The sequence below is a fragment of the Sorex fumeus genome, unplaced genomic scaffold (genome assembly GCF_029834395.1).
Source record: "Sorex fumeus unplaced genomic scaffold, SorFum_2.1 ptg000122l, whole genome shotgun sequence".
In the NCBI taxonomy this organism is placed as follows: Eukaryota; Metazoa; Chordata; class Mammalia; order Eulipotyphla; family Soricidae; genus Sorex; species Sorex fumeus.
In genome coordinates this window covers 26,612,895-26,623,737 of record NW_026606179.1, presented here as the reverse complement: position 1 = coordinate 26,623,737, position 10,843 = coordinate 26,612,895, and positions in this window count along the sequence as shown.

The following is a 10,843-nucleotide window of genomic DNA, read 5'->3' as shown; positions in this document are numbered from 1 at the left end:
TTTAGCTAAGACCAGCTGAGGCCAAGTGATACCACAGCCTTCGGGGGTGAGAATAGCCACTCTGGTGAAGAGTTGCTCTGAAGCAGATGTGTAGCAGCAGAAAGAAGCAAGCAAAGGGAGGTGATACGGCATACTTGGCACATCTGTCTAACTTTCCTGTGTCAGATACAGGGGCAATAACTGACCATGATGACGGATTAGATTGTGGTATTGTGGATCACATCACCATGCATTTGATTCAGAGCATGCACTTGCTAAATTCACCAGATACCTGTTCCCCATGAGAGAGAATCCGAGAAAGAAATCTGGTCTTTAGGAAGTTGGAGGGTGCACCAATACCTTTTTCCTTGCACGGAACATGGACAGCATTAGTGAGTTCCATTCATACCAAGTGAGTTGATAATAAAAATGATGCTGAGGTTCACAAATAAGCTGTAGAGTCCTTAAGGCTTAGAGCACAGTACAGTATGCACTTTCATTCTCTTAACAAACGAGATTGGAGATTTTTCTGGCAAAATTGGGCTCTAGCTCAGAGCAAGGATGGAAAGAGAAATCAAATCTGATAATGTCTAGTCATATTTACCCAACCGTGCATTTTCATACCACATGTTCAACATTTTGAAATTCAAATCACATTTATACCTTGGACATTGTTAGAAGACTATTTTTATCCCTGCTGTAATCATCTAATTTGCTGATTACAGGTCTCAAATTGCCACAGAGAACTCAATTTTTGAAAGAATTGTCCTGTTTGATCAAATATGTTATTCAAGCAATGCAGTCATTTGTTCCACAAGGTTACCTGCCAGGCAGAGCTAACCAGGAGTAATAGCATTAGAAGCCTATACTTAAAATCAAGCATTAGCTAATCTGCCTGTGACAATAGAGTCTTAAATATAATTTGCTGCAGACACTTCAGTTCCGGCACTGGCAGACAATTGCATTTTGTATTCAATGAGCATAGATTTCTCCCTACCTCGTCCCAATTCCAAATTTAACTACAGAAGACTCTAATGCGCTCAGTATCACAGGCTTACTAGGTCCTATTTCCCAGGAGCCTCAGACAAGAGGGCAATGCTATCTTATTGAATAAATGCTCTACACCCCCTTTTAAATCATTTTCCCAATCGATGCCAATTCCAAATACTAGCTTCTGACTGCAGTGAGGTTTCCGACTGATAAACAACTTCACAGCTGATGTGTAAGGTGCCCATACCACTAAGCACCTACTGTGTGCTGGCTGGAGATACAAGTCCTTTGGGAGCAGCTGCTTTCGGGTGATGAGAGATGATTAGAGATGCTAGTGCAGTGACATGAACGGAACTGACAGATCTGAGCAGAAGAGTTACGTGCTGCACAAGGGTGCTGTGTGGGGTTGCACAGTGATACTCCCATGTACCCAATGAGCCAGGTCACGTGGGGTGAAGAAAGGGAAAAAGGTCTGAAAGGGGACAGCAACCACATCACAAAGGGTTTTTGATGGCCGAGGGGAGTTAATTTCTGGACCTTAACTCAAGTACGCCCTTGCCTTTGACCTACAAGTCTCATTTCCTTTTTGGGCTCTGGAAGCAGTCACCTAGACCTGGGATTCACAGTCACATCCCAAAGTCACCACAAAGCATGATTTTCAGCAGGGAACTAGAGATGTGGGAATAGTATTTACCAGGAACCTCAAACAAGAGGGCAATGCTATCTTGCCTTCTTGTCTGAGTATTTACCCCACAGAACAGGGGTCTGAATGCTCTTTACCGCCTGGCTGGTGGCGGCAAAAATCTCACAGATTTTTCTGTGAGACCCTGAGAGAGGGCAGTGTCTCTATGCCTGCACAACCCTAAGCACTAAGAGTTCCAGAACACTTGACACTTGCTAACAGGTGCCCTTTATTATCATAGTTCCCCCTGAGACAACCCTCTCCTCCAAGCTTCAGCCCCATCTCTAAAAATCCATCATTTGTGTGGGTGTTAGTGGTTGAAGGTGGGGAGTGGGCCACACCTGGCTGTTCTTAGGGCTTACTACTGCCTCTTTTCTCTGGGATAACTCCTGGTCGAAACATATTGGTCCATGCAAGTGCCTTAGCCCTGTTCTCTCTGGCTCCAGATTATTCATTTTTAACTGTGGTGGAATTTCCCCTTGTGTGAATAAACCACAATTTGTGTATCCCTCCACAACTCACCTACCATGCTGATTCATAAGCAGGTTTCCAATTCTTTTGCCACCACAAATGATGGTCCAAATCAATATCTTGTCACCTGGGGGCCATATGATGAGCTCTGCTAGGGCATACTCAGTGCGTGCACCTTTTAGAAATCATCAGGTACTTCCTCAAATGATGCAAATTGTTCTCTACAATGTTTAGTATTGCCATCATGCCTTCTCAAAACTGCTATTGATTTTTAAAATTTTTCTTAGATGGTGGGGAATGTGCACTCATGGAGGGAATGGTGTTTGATCATTGTGTGATTGTAACCCAAAGATGAAAGCTTGTAACTATCTCACGGTGATTCAATAAAATTTAAGAAAGAAAGAAAGAAAGAAAGAAAGAAAGAAAGAAAGAAAGAAAGAAAGAGAAAGAAAGAAAGAAAGGAAGGAGACATTAACGTGAAAAAAAATTCTTAGATCACAAGATTAAGTGTATTATAATAAACTAACCTATACACATGTAGTTTTAATAATTTAAGCAAACGAAATCCAGCATGCCATCTCGTCGGTAAAGAAACAAAGAGCACCTGGCCCAGACAAGATCAGACCTGAACACCTGAAGAACTTACCATTAGTACTCATCAATACATTGGCTCAGCTCTTCACACGCTACCTGTCTGAATGCAAGGTTTCGTCCCAATGGAAAATCAGCAGGACTGTACTACTATACAAGAAGGGAGACATCCACGACATTGGCACCTATCGCCCAATCTGCCTATTGTCTGTCGTCTACAAACTGTTCACTCGAGTCATCCTGAATAGGATTAGCAGAACACTAGATGAAGGACAACCATGTGAACAAGCCGGATTCCGAAAAGGATTCAGTACCATCGACCATATCCACACGATAACCAAGCTCATTGAGGTTTCTCGGGAGTTCAAGATGCCGCTCTGTCTAATGTTCATTGATTTAAAGAAGGCCTTTGATTCTGTTGAGACGGAAGCGGTCATGGAAGCCCTAGCCAATCAGGGCATACAAACTCAATACATCAGGATCCTTTGTGAGCTCTATTGCGGATTCACTACCAAGATCTCACCATTCTACAAAGAAGTAATCATCCATATCAAGAGAGGGGTTCGGCAGGGTGATACCATTTCACCAAAACTCTTCAGTGCCACCCTCGAGAACATCATGCGACGACTGGAATGGGAAAGCATGGGAGTGAAGATAGATGGTCGGCAACTACACCACCTCTGCTTTGCTGATGACATCGTTCTAATAACACCAAACATCAGCCAAGCGGCACAAATGCTGAACGACTTTGACTGTGAATGTGAAAAGGTCGGACTACAGCTGAATCTTACGAAGACAATGTTTATGAGAAACAGCCTTGTTCCTGACACTCCATTCGCTCTCAACGGAACCACCATCTCCAAATGCAACAGTTATATATACCTAGGTCGAGAAATCAACATGATGAATGACCTGGCACCTGAGTTGCGCAGGAGGAAGAGAGCGGCTTGGAATGCCTTCAAGAACGTTGAAGAAATAACTAAAAGGACAAAGAACCTCCCGCTACGAGCACATCTCTTTGATTCCACTGTTCTTCCTGCATTAACATATGCCTCAGAGACCTGGACCCTACGAAAACAGGATGAGAACGCTATTCAGGTATCTCAAAGAGGAATCGAAAGAGCTATGCTTGGAATATCACGATTCACTCAAATGAGAGATAGAATCCGGAGTTCTGATCTTCGTCAACGCTCAAGAATCAGGGACGCTGTCTCATTTGCCAAGACATCAAAAATCAGATGGGCTGGACACGTAAAGAGGTGTACAGACAACCGCTGGACTAGAGCCATTACTGATTGGATTCCACGGGACATCAAAAGATCACGTGGATGCCCACCTACAAGATGGTCAGACTTCTTTGTCAAGACCCTGAATGATCGGTTTGAGGCTCTGCATGTTCCTAGAACGAACAGATACCATTGGGCTACGCTAGCACGCAACCGGGATGAATGGAGACGTTACTGGCACCCGCTCGAGTAAATCGATGAATAACGGGGATTAAGTGATTAAGTGATACACATATACAATGTAGAAAGTGAAAATACCTCAGAGATGCCCTTCATAGCAGTTATGCTGTTAAAATTCTGTCCAAAAATTTTCTATACATTTACAAACATGAATAAAAGACATATTTTCTATCTCTCTACATGGTTGTTTCATCTAAATTCACTTTTTTAATTGTTTGTTTGGGGGTCATATCACATGGTTTTCAGGGCTTACTCCTGGCTCTGCACTCAGGGATTATTCCTGGCAGGACTCAAGGGACCATATGGGATGTTGAGGATCAAACCTGGATTGGCCAAGTGCAAGGTGCAAGGCAAGTTGTACTATCGCTCCAGTTTCTTACTTGTTTGTTTTTTAAATGTGTATTGGGGTGTCCTATACCCTGCAGGGCTCAGGGCTTATTCCTGGTCCTGTATTCAGGGATCACTCCTGAAAGAGCTTGCAGGGGACCCTCTATGATGCCAGGGATTGAATACAGGTTGGCTGCAGGCAAGGCAAGTGAAAACTCAGGTGAAAAATAAAATGTTATTATTATTTTAGGAGTTGCCTGCCAATTTTGTTACTTAGCACACAGTTTTAGGACCTCACATAAAATAGGCACTTATTTAATATTCACTCCATAAAGCCATGAATAGATGGACTGGTTACATTTTTATTAATTTTTTTTAACTTTTTTATGTCTGGGAGAATATTTAAATCTACTTGCAAAAGACCAATGTTAAGACTGAAGAGCAAGACATTAACAGAAATGAATTAGGCCTTTGTCTCTGTTCTAGCGCTTGTCTGGGTAGAGGACCATTGAATTCTGATTGAATTCCAATTCCTGGAAGGGTTGCAAGGGTTGGCATATAAGAATTCAGGCTATAATACATCATCAGAGAGCTGGACAGATAAATCCATTCTCCCAGAACTGTGATGAACCAGCCTAGTGGTGCCATTCCTTTCTTAAAAGAAAAAGTCCAGAGTTAAATGTATTCCAGCAAACAAAGCCTCAGTGATCTAGAAATATCTATGTCCCTTTTGCAAAGGGCCTGTGTTATCTATTCTATACAATGAAAATATAATCTGTGTTAGGTAGAGATGCTGCATCCTTTATTCCCCTCTTAGGTTCTAGTGGTCCCCTGAAAGTAGAAGCTTATTTCAGGGCCACTGGTTCAGTACCACTCTGGTTCATCATGTTTGGGCTGTGAAGATATTTTGGAAGCCTTTGAATCAACATTTAGAACTCAGAAGAGCTCACATAGGTTTGACCCTGCAGCCTAGGTAGCTGGGTGAGCAGAGCCTGCAGTCTGCAGAGAAACCCCCTAGTTCTGTTTCTGCTGTTTGTCTTTGTCCACATGCTGTCAATTTTGAGAAGATAAATCTCTTCCTGTACCTGTGACTTAATTTTTTAAAAATGTGGAATGTTAGAAGTGCAGTGAGAGTATCCTTCTTCCCTGAAGTTCAGCCTACTCTATATTTAACATTCTGGACAAAGTCTCCACTTCCTTGCCCTACCTGGCTTCCCCTGGATTTTGGGTTCCAGATTCCTAGATTCATGGGGCGATCTCAGCTACCACCACAAGGTGTGTGGGACTTTCAGTTCATTACTTTCTTACTATGGGCCTCAGTTTCCTCGTCTGCCCAGAGAGGCTGCACGTCTCCCTCAGTAGCCCCATCAGAGGAAGGGGGTCCACAATACATGGGAACTGGGGGAGACAAGTGCATTCTCTGCCTCTTCAAATGCCGATGTGCCTGATAGTGAGGAAAGCTGCGTTTGGGTGTTTTTTAGGGTGCAATTACACTCCAGGAAACGCCCCTGCTTCCTGTCATGCAAAGGTTTCATTTTCCTAAATGTCATAGTGTTCAAGGGGCAAGGACCCCAGTGTACACAGTGCAAGTCAGGCCGACAAGCAGGTAACTGGAAATCTGCTGGGGGCTGTAAGCTGCCACACCTCCCTCTGGTCCTCACACTACCTAGAGCCTCTTTAAGTGGTCTCAACTTTCCGTCAATCTGGGCCAGAGGAGGGATAAGTTTTACTCTAGGGTTCTTGGCAGAAAAAAGCTATTCCCAAAGGCTTATACCTAGCTTTCACATGTAACTCTGGGGCCCCAGATGACAGAGCCTTGGAGGACTAAGGAGGACCCATTACCATGGACTGGGAAATCTAAGTCGGCCCCTGTGGAACAGAGAGCTTGAGGCATCAAAGGACAAACTGCAGCTAAAACAGATGAGATTACAAGTCCTGGGAGTGATTCTCTGCACTGTTCACTTTAGTGGCAACCAGGGCAGAGGAGAGATATGGCTTGTCTGTGTATGAGAGAGATACAGGTGCCAATAAAGAATTCATGGGAAGCACAAAAGAAGGACTGGGAGGGTTTTATTAATATTTTTGCTTTTGGGGTCACAGTCTGTGATGCTCAGGGGTCACTCCTGGCTCTGCACTCAAGAATTACTCCTGGTGGTTCTTGAGATACCAGGGATCGAACCCAGGTCAGCTGCATGCAAAGCAGACACCCTCCCCACTGTATTTCACTCCGTCCCCATTATCAATATATTTTTATCTTCACCACAATGGCACATCAATAATCCACACTGAATGTGCCCAACTGATGCTAATGATTTCACCCTCTTGTTTCTATTTAAAAAAAAAATAAAATTTGTCTGCCCGAGGTAGTCAGCCTGAGCATGAGCCTGGAGTCTGGCAAGACCTTGCAGACCTCATGAGAACATCTCACCTGGTCATTTTTTGTGCCTTGGCTCTCCTACCAAGGCCAATAGCAGCAACAGCTGTTCTGCTTGGAAGAGGCCATCCCGGTGTGCCCAGGCCATGCCCATTCTCCATCATTCCTCTGTGGGATAATCCATGTACTTAGACAGGGGTAAGAATCCTATGATGGTGACAGAGAAGGAGTGCAGGGAAGGGAGATTTGGAATGTTAGTTCAGAGCCAAGTATCTTTTTTTTTTTTTTTTTTGGTACACACAGAAGCACTATTTTTTTTTTTTAGAACAAAGCTAAAGAGTAGGTATTTTTCCAACCCCACACAATTATTCTTAGGTCTAACAACCGGGTTCTCATTATAAGGCCTAAGTCGCAAAGTAGAAAGGGAAAGTGTTTTGGGGGTGACAGTGATGACTGAGAGTCACGAATAGTTTGCCTACATCTGTCATCATCCTCCCACTTCAGGACCCGGACTTGTTGACATGGTGCCAAAGTTTACAAACTTCAGCATCCTTCACTCCTCTCCTCTAGGGTGCCACTGTGTAGTGGCCCAGAAGCAGACCCAGGAAAGCAGCCTGGCAATGGAGGATGCTTCCTGATGCAAAAGCATACTGCACAGGAAGATGCTCAAAGGCTAGAGTGCACACTTCATAGTCAGAGCCCTAAAAATTTTCCCCAGATACTTTGTGGTCCCTCAGGACCCCTGAAACAAACCCTGAGCATGGCTAGGAATGTTTCAACACCCAAAATAGAAATTAAAAAGTGTTCAAGTGTCTCCCTAACACTGTTATTGAAATGTTAACTTCACATAGGCAAGTCTTCAAATAAGACCCCAACTCTCATGTGGAAGGCATTTGGATACTCAATCTGGGAGCTCTGCTTAGCTTTAAGAGTCTACAGGCAGGTCTTCTGGAGCCATCTCCACCTGCAACTCAGGCACAGTTTTGACATTTCCATCCAGGGTGTCTGAGGATGACCTCCATATAAAAGGAGAGGTCACATGCATTTCCTGCGGATGGATCTGCGACTTCATGCCTTTCGAGGTGCCCATGACAGCGACAGAGGGCTCAGAGCTTTTCCCACTCCCACTCTCTATTCCTGTCAATCTCCCCTCTTCGTCTCACTTTATCCCTCAGACCTCTTGGAGCAGTGGACATCTGGCTTCCTGCCCTCCTCGGTGTAGCCCTTGTGGAGGCGCTGACTATGCTCTGGTGGAAGGGCCCCCACATGTTCCCTCACCCTGAACATCTGCTGGACTTTGCTGCTATAAAAATATCAGTATTGCCACCCCAGCTCCGGGAAAAAAAAAAAGTCTCATCGTGACAGCCTGTGAAGTCTTCCAACATTTGAATTTCATCTACAAATCCTGGTTTTCTCCAGACAAGCTCAAACCTGCACAGATGGCCCTCACAACAAAAAGTAAAAATAACAAAGCTTGCAATTCTGGGCCTTCCTCTTCTCTGGGCAGATGTGCCTCTGCACATTTCAGGAGGAACACAGCCTGCGGCCCGGCAGCCAGCCCCTCTCCTCCTATACACTCTCCCTGGCCTTCTGGCGTGCTTGCGGCCATCAGGATGTGTTCTGGAAAGTGCTTCTGCGGTGTGGGGCCTTTGGGGGTGGGGTGGGAGAGTCCAGAGAGGGTCAGAGTGAAAATATCCCTCTTTACAACTCCAAATCCGGGCCAAGGGTTGAGGCATTAGAGCAAGGCCTCAGCTAAGGTGGAGAGAGCGGGAGCAAGAGGCTGCCATGCGTGCTGAGAGCAGACAGCAGGATGGGAGAGAGGAAGCTCAGAGGGATCCTGATTTTTTTTTTTAATTCCCTAAACTCCAGCTGGCCACAGAGGTTTCCACGACCTATTTAATAATTCTTTCCACTAAAAGTTGCTGAAGGCAGGCCTCTCTGCCAGATTATAGGATATAGTTAGAGATAAGACAAATCTAACACACGGAGCAGGGCCTGAGAGATAGTCCTGGGGCAGGTTGCTTGTCTTGCCCAACCAGAGTTTGATCCCTGGCATCCCATATGATCCCCGAGCACTAACCAGGAATGATCCCTAAGTGCAGAGCCAGGAGTAACCCTTGAGCACCACCAGGTGTGCCCCTTCACCCCTCCCTCCCCCAAAGAATAAACAGATCCAGGAGACAGTGGAGATAATCTGTGCTGGGTGGCTACAGAGTCACTTGTTCAGGAGGTTAGAGGAGGCAAGAGCCCGTGCTGGAGACCCGGGCTGGAACACTTGGAGTCGGAGACCACCTCTGATAAGCCATGGATCTGGAGGCCCCAAACCTCCTTTTCTTGCTCATTAGTGGTGGGATTTTCTTGATCCACCAGATGATGAAAAAAATTTTTTCACGTGAAACACAATTCCAACTGCCAAGAATTCATGGATACTTAGGTCTGGAGAGCGCAGGGGCTTATCTAGCCTCAGGTACTAGAGGATATTTAGGTATCTGAATATTTGAAAACTGGCCTCAGGAATGTCTCTGTTGTTCAGCTTTGCTTTATTCATGTTTACCCCGAGCTCCAGGTAGCAACTGCCTTTATCTCCAGGTTGATCTCCCTATCAGCAAGCCCTTTCTTTCCAGAACCTATGATCAGTATCCTGGGGATGGTTCTCATTGGTACAGTATGTATTACATACTCATCCCTTATCCAATCACTGTGGCCCTGTGGCCAGAGGGATGGAGTGTTGGATGGGCCAGGTATGGTTGGCATGCAAGCCCCCAGGGCAGGGTTGGCATCAGCCTGATCTGAAACTACCTGGCCCCAGAGAAAAGGGGCAGGACTGCTGATCTGGAGAAAACTGCACGTACAGAAATCAAAGCACACTTCTCTGCCCCCTAGAAACTGCCGACAGCAAGGACACTAGTGTTCTCTGAAATAGCTACCATAATCCTGCTTCCAACAAAGGATTCTTACTGGCACAAGCCATCACCAATCCTTCAGCATCCCTGGCTCCACAATGCTGGAACTCAGGGAAGGGCATCCACAAGAGGAGGCCTGTCTCAATACCTAGTCTCAGGGGTGGAAGCAGCCCACCACTGTGCTCTGCCTTACTCTCAGGCCCCCCCAACTTCCTTTCTGATGTATCTTAAGTCTTTCTTTTTTTTTTTTTGCTTCTATTTTTTTTCTTTCTTAGATTAATAGTTGTAATCCTCCAACCTAGTGAGGAGGAGGAAGAGAGGAATTCAGCAGGGGCCTCACCAGCTCAAGCCCCCAGTCTGGGTCTCTGAAGCACAGAGCCCCTATTTGCCAGAAAATCATTCTGGGGGACCCGGAGGAATAGAACACAAGCTTTGAAAAAGTGTAGTTATAACTTCTCATTCCTACTTTGGACAAACTCGGACTGAGTTTGGCAGAGTCTGGCAAACTCCCCGTGGCGTACCCAATATGCCAAATACCAGTAACAATGATGGGTCTCATTCTCCTAAAGAGCCTTGAATATAATCTCAGGGCTAGGATGAAGGAGACATTACTGGGGCCTGCTCGAGGCAATCGACGATAACTTCAGACACTGGTGCCCTCCATGTGCCAAGCACAATCCTGGCAGCTCTACTGTTTGGTCCTGGAAGCTGTTCTCTGTAATCCCCAGCACTGCACGCATGTGATTTCTGGTTGCACTGCAGACAAGGTATGCACAAGTCCTGCAAGCAGTGTGTGCAAGCCCCTGTGAGCACTACAGCTAAAAAGTGCTGCGTGGCAAGAAATGTGAGCCCTGACAAGCACGGAAGTGCCAGAGCAAACTCCAACAAGCACCACAACTGAAGTGTGGCACAACTAGAGTGCAACCCCTAGCAACACAGAGCAAGAACCACAACTAACCTTGTAAGTGCAAACCTAGGTGACCCCTCTCCTCCTCCAGCCAGGCCAAGTCAAGGCAACATCATCACTGACAATGAAAGGGAAGGGAGTGGGGAGCCCAGC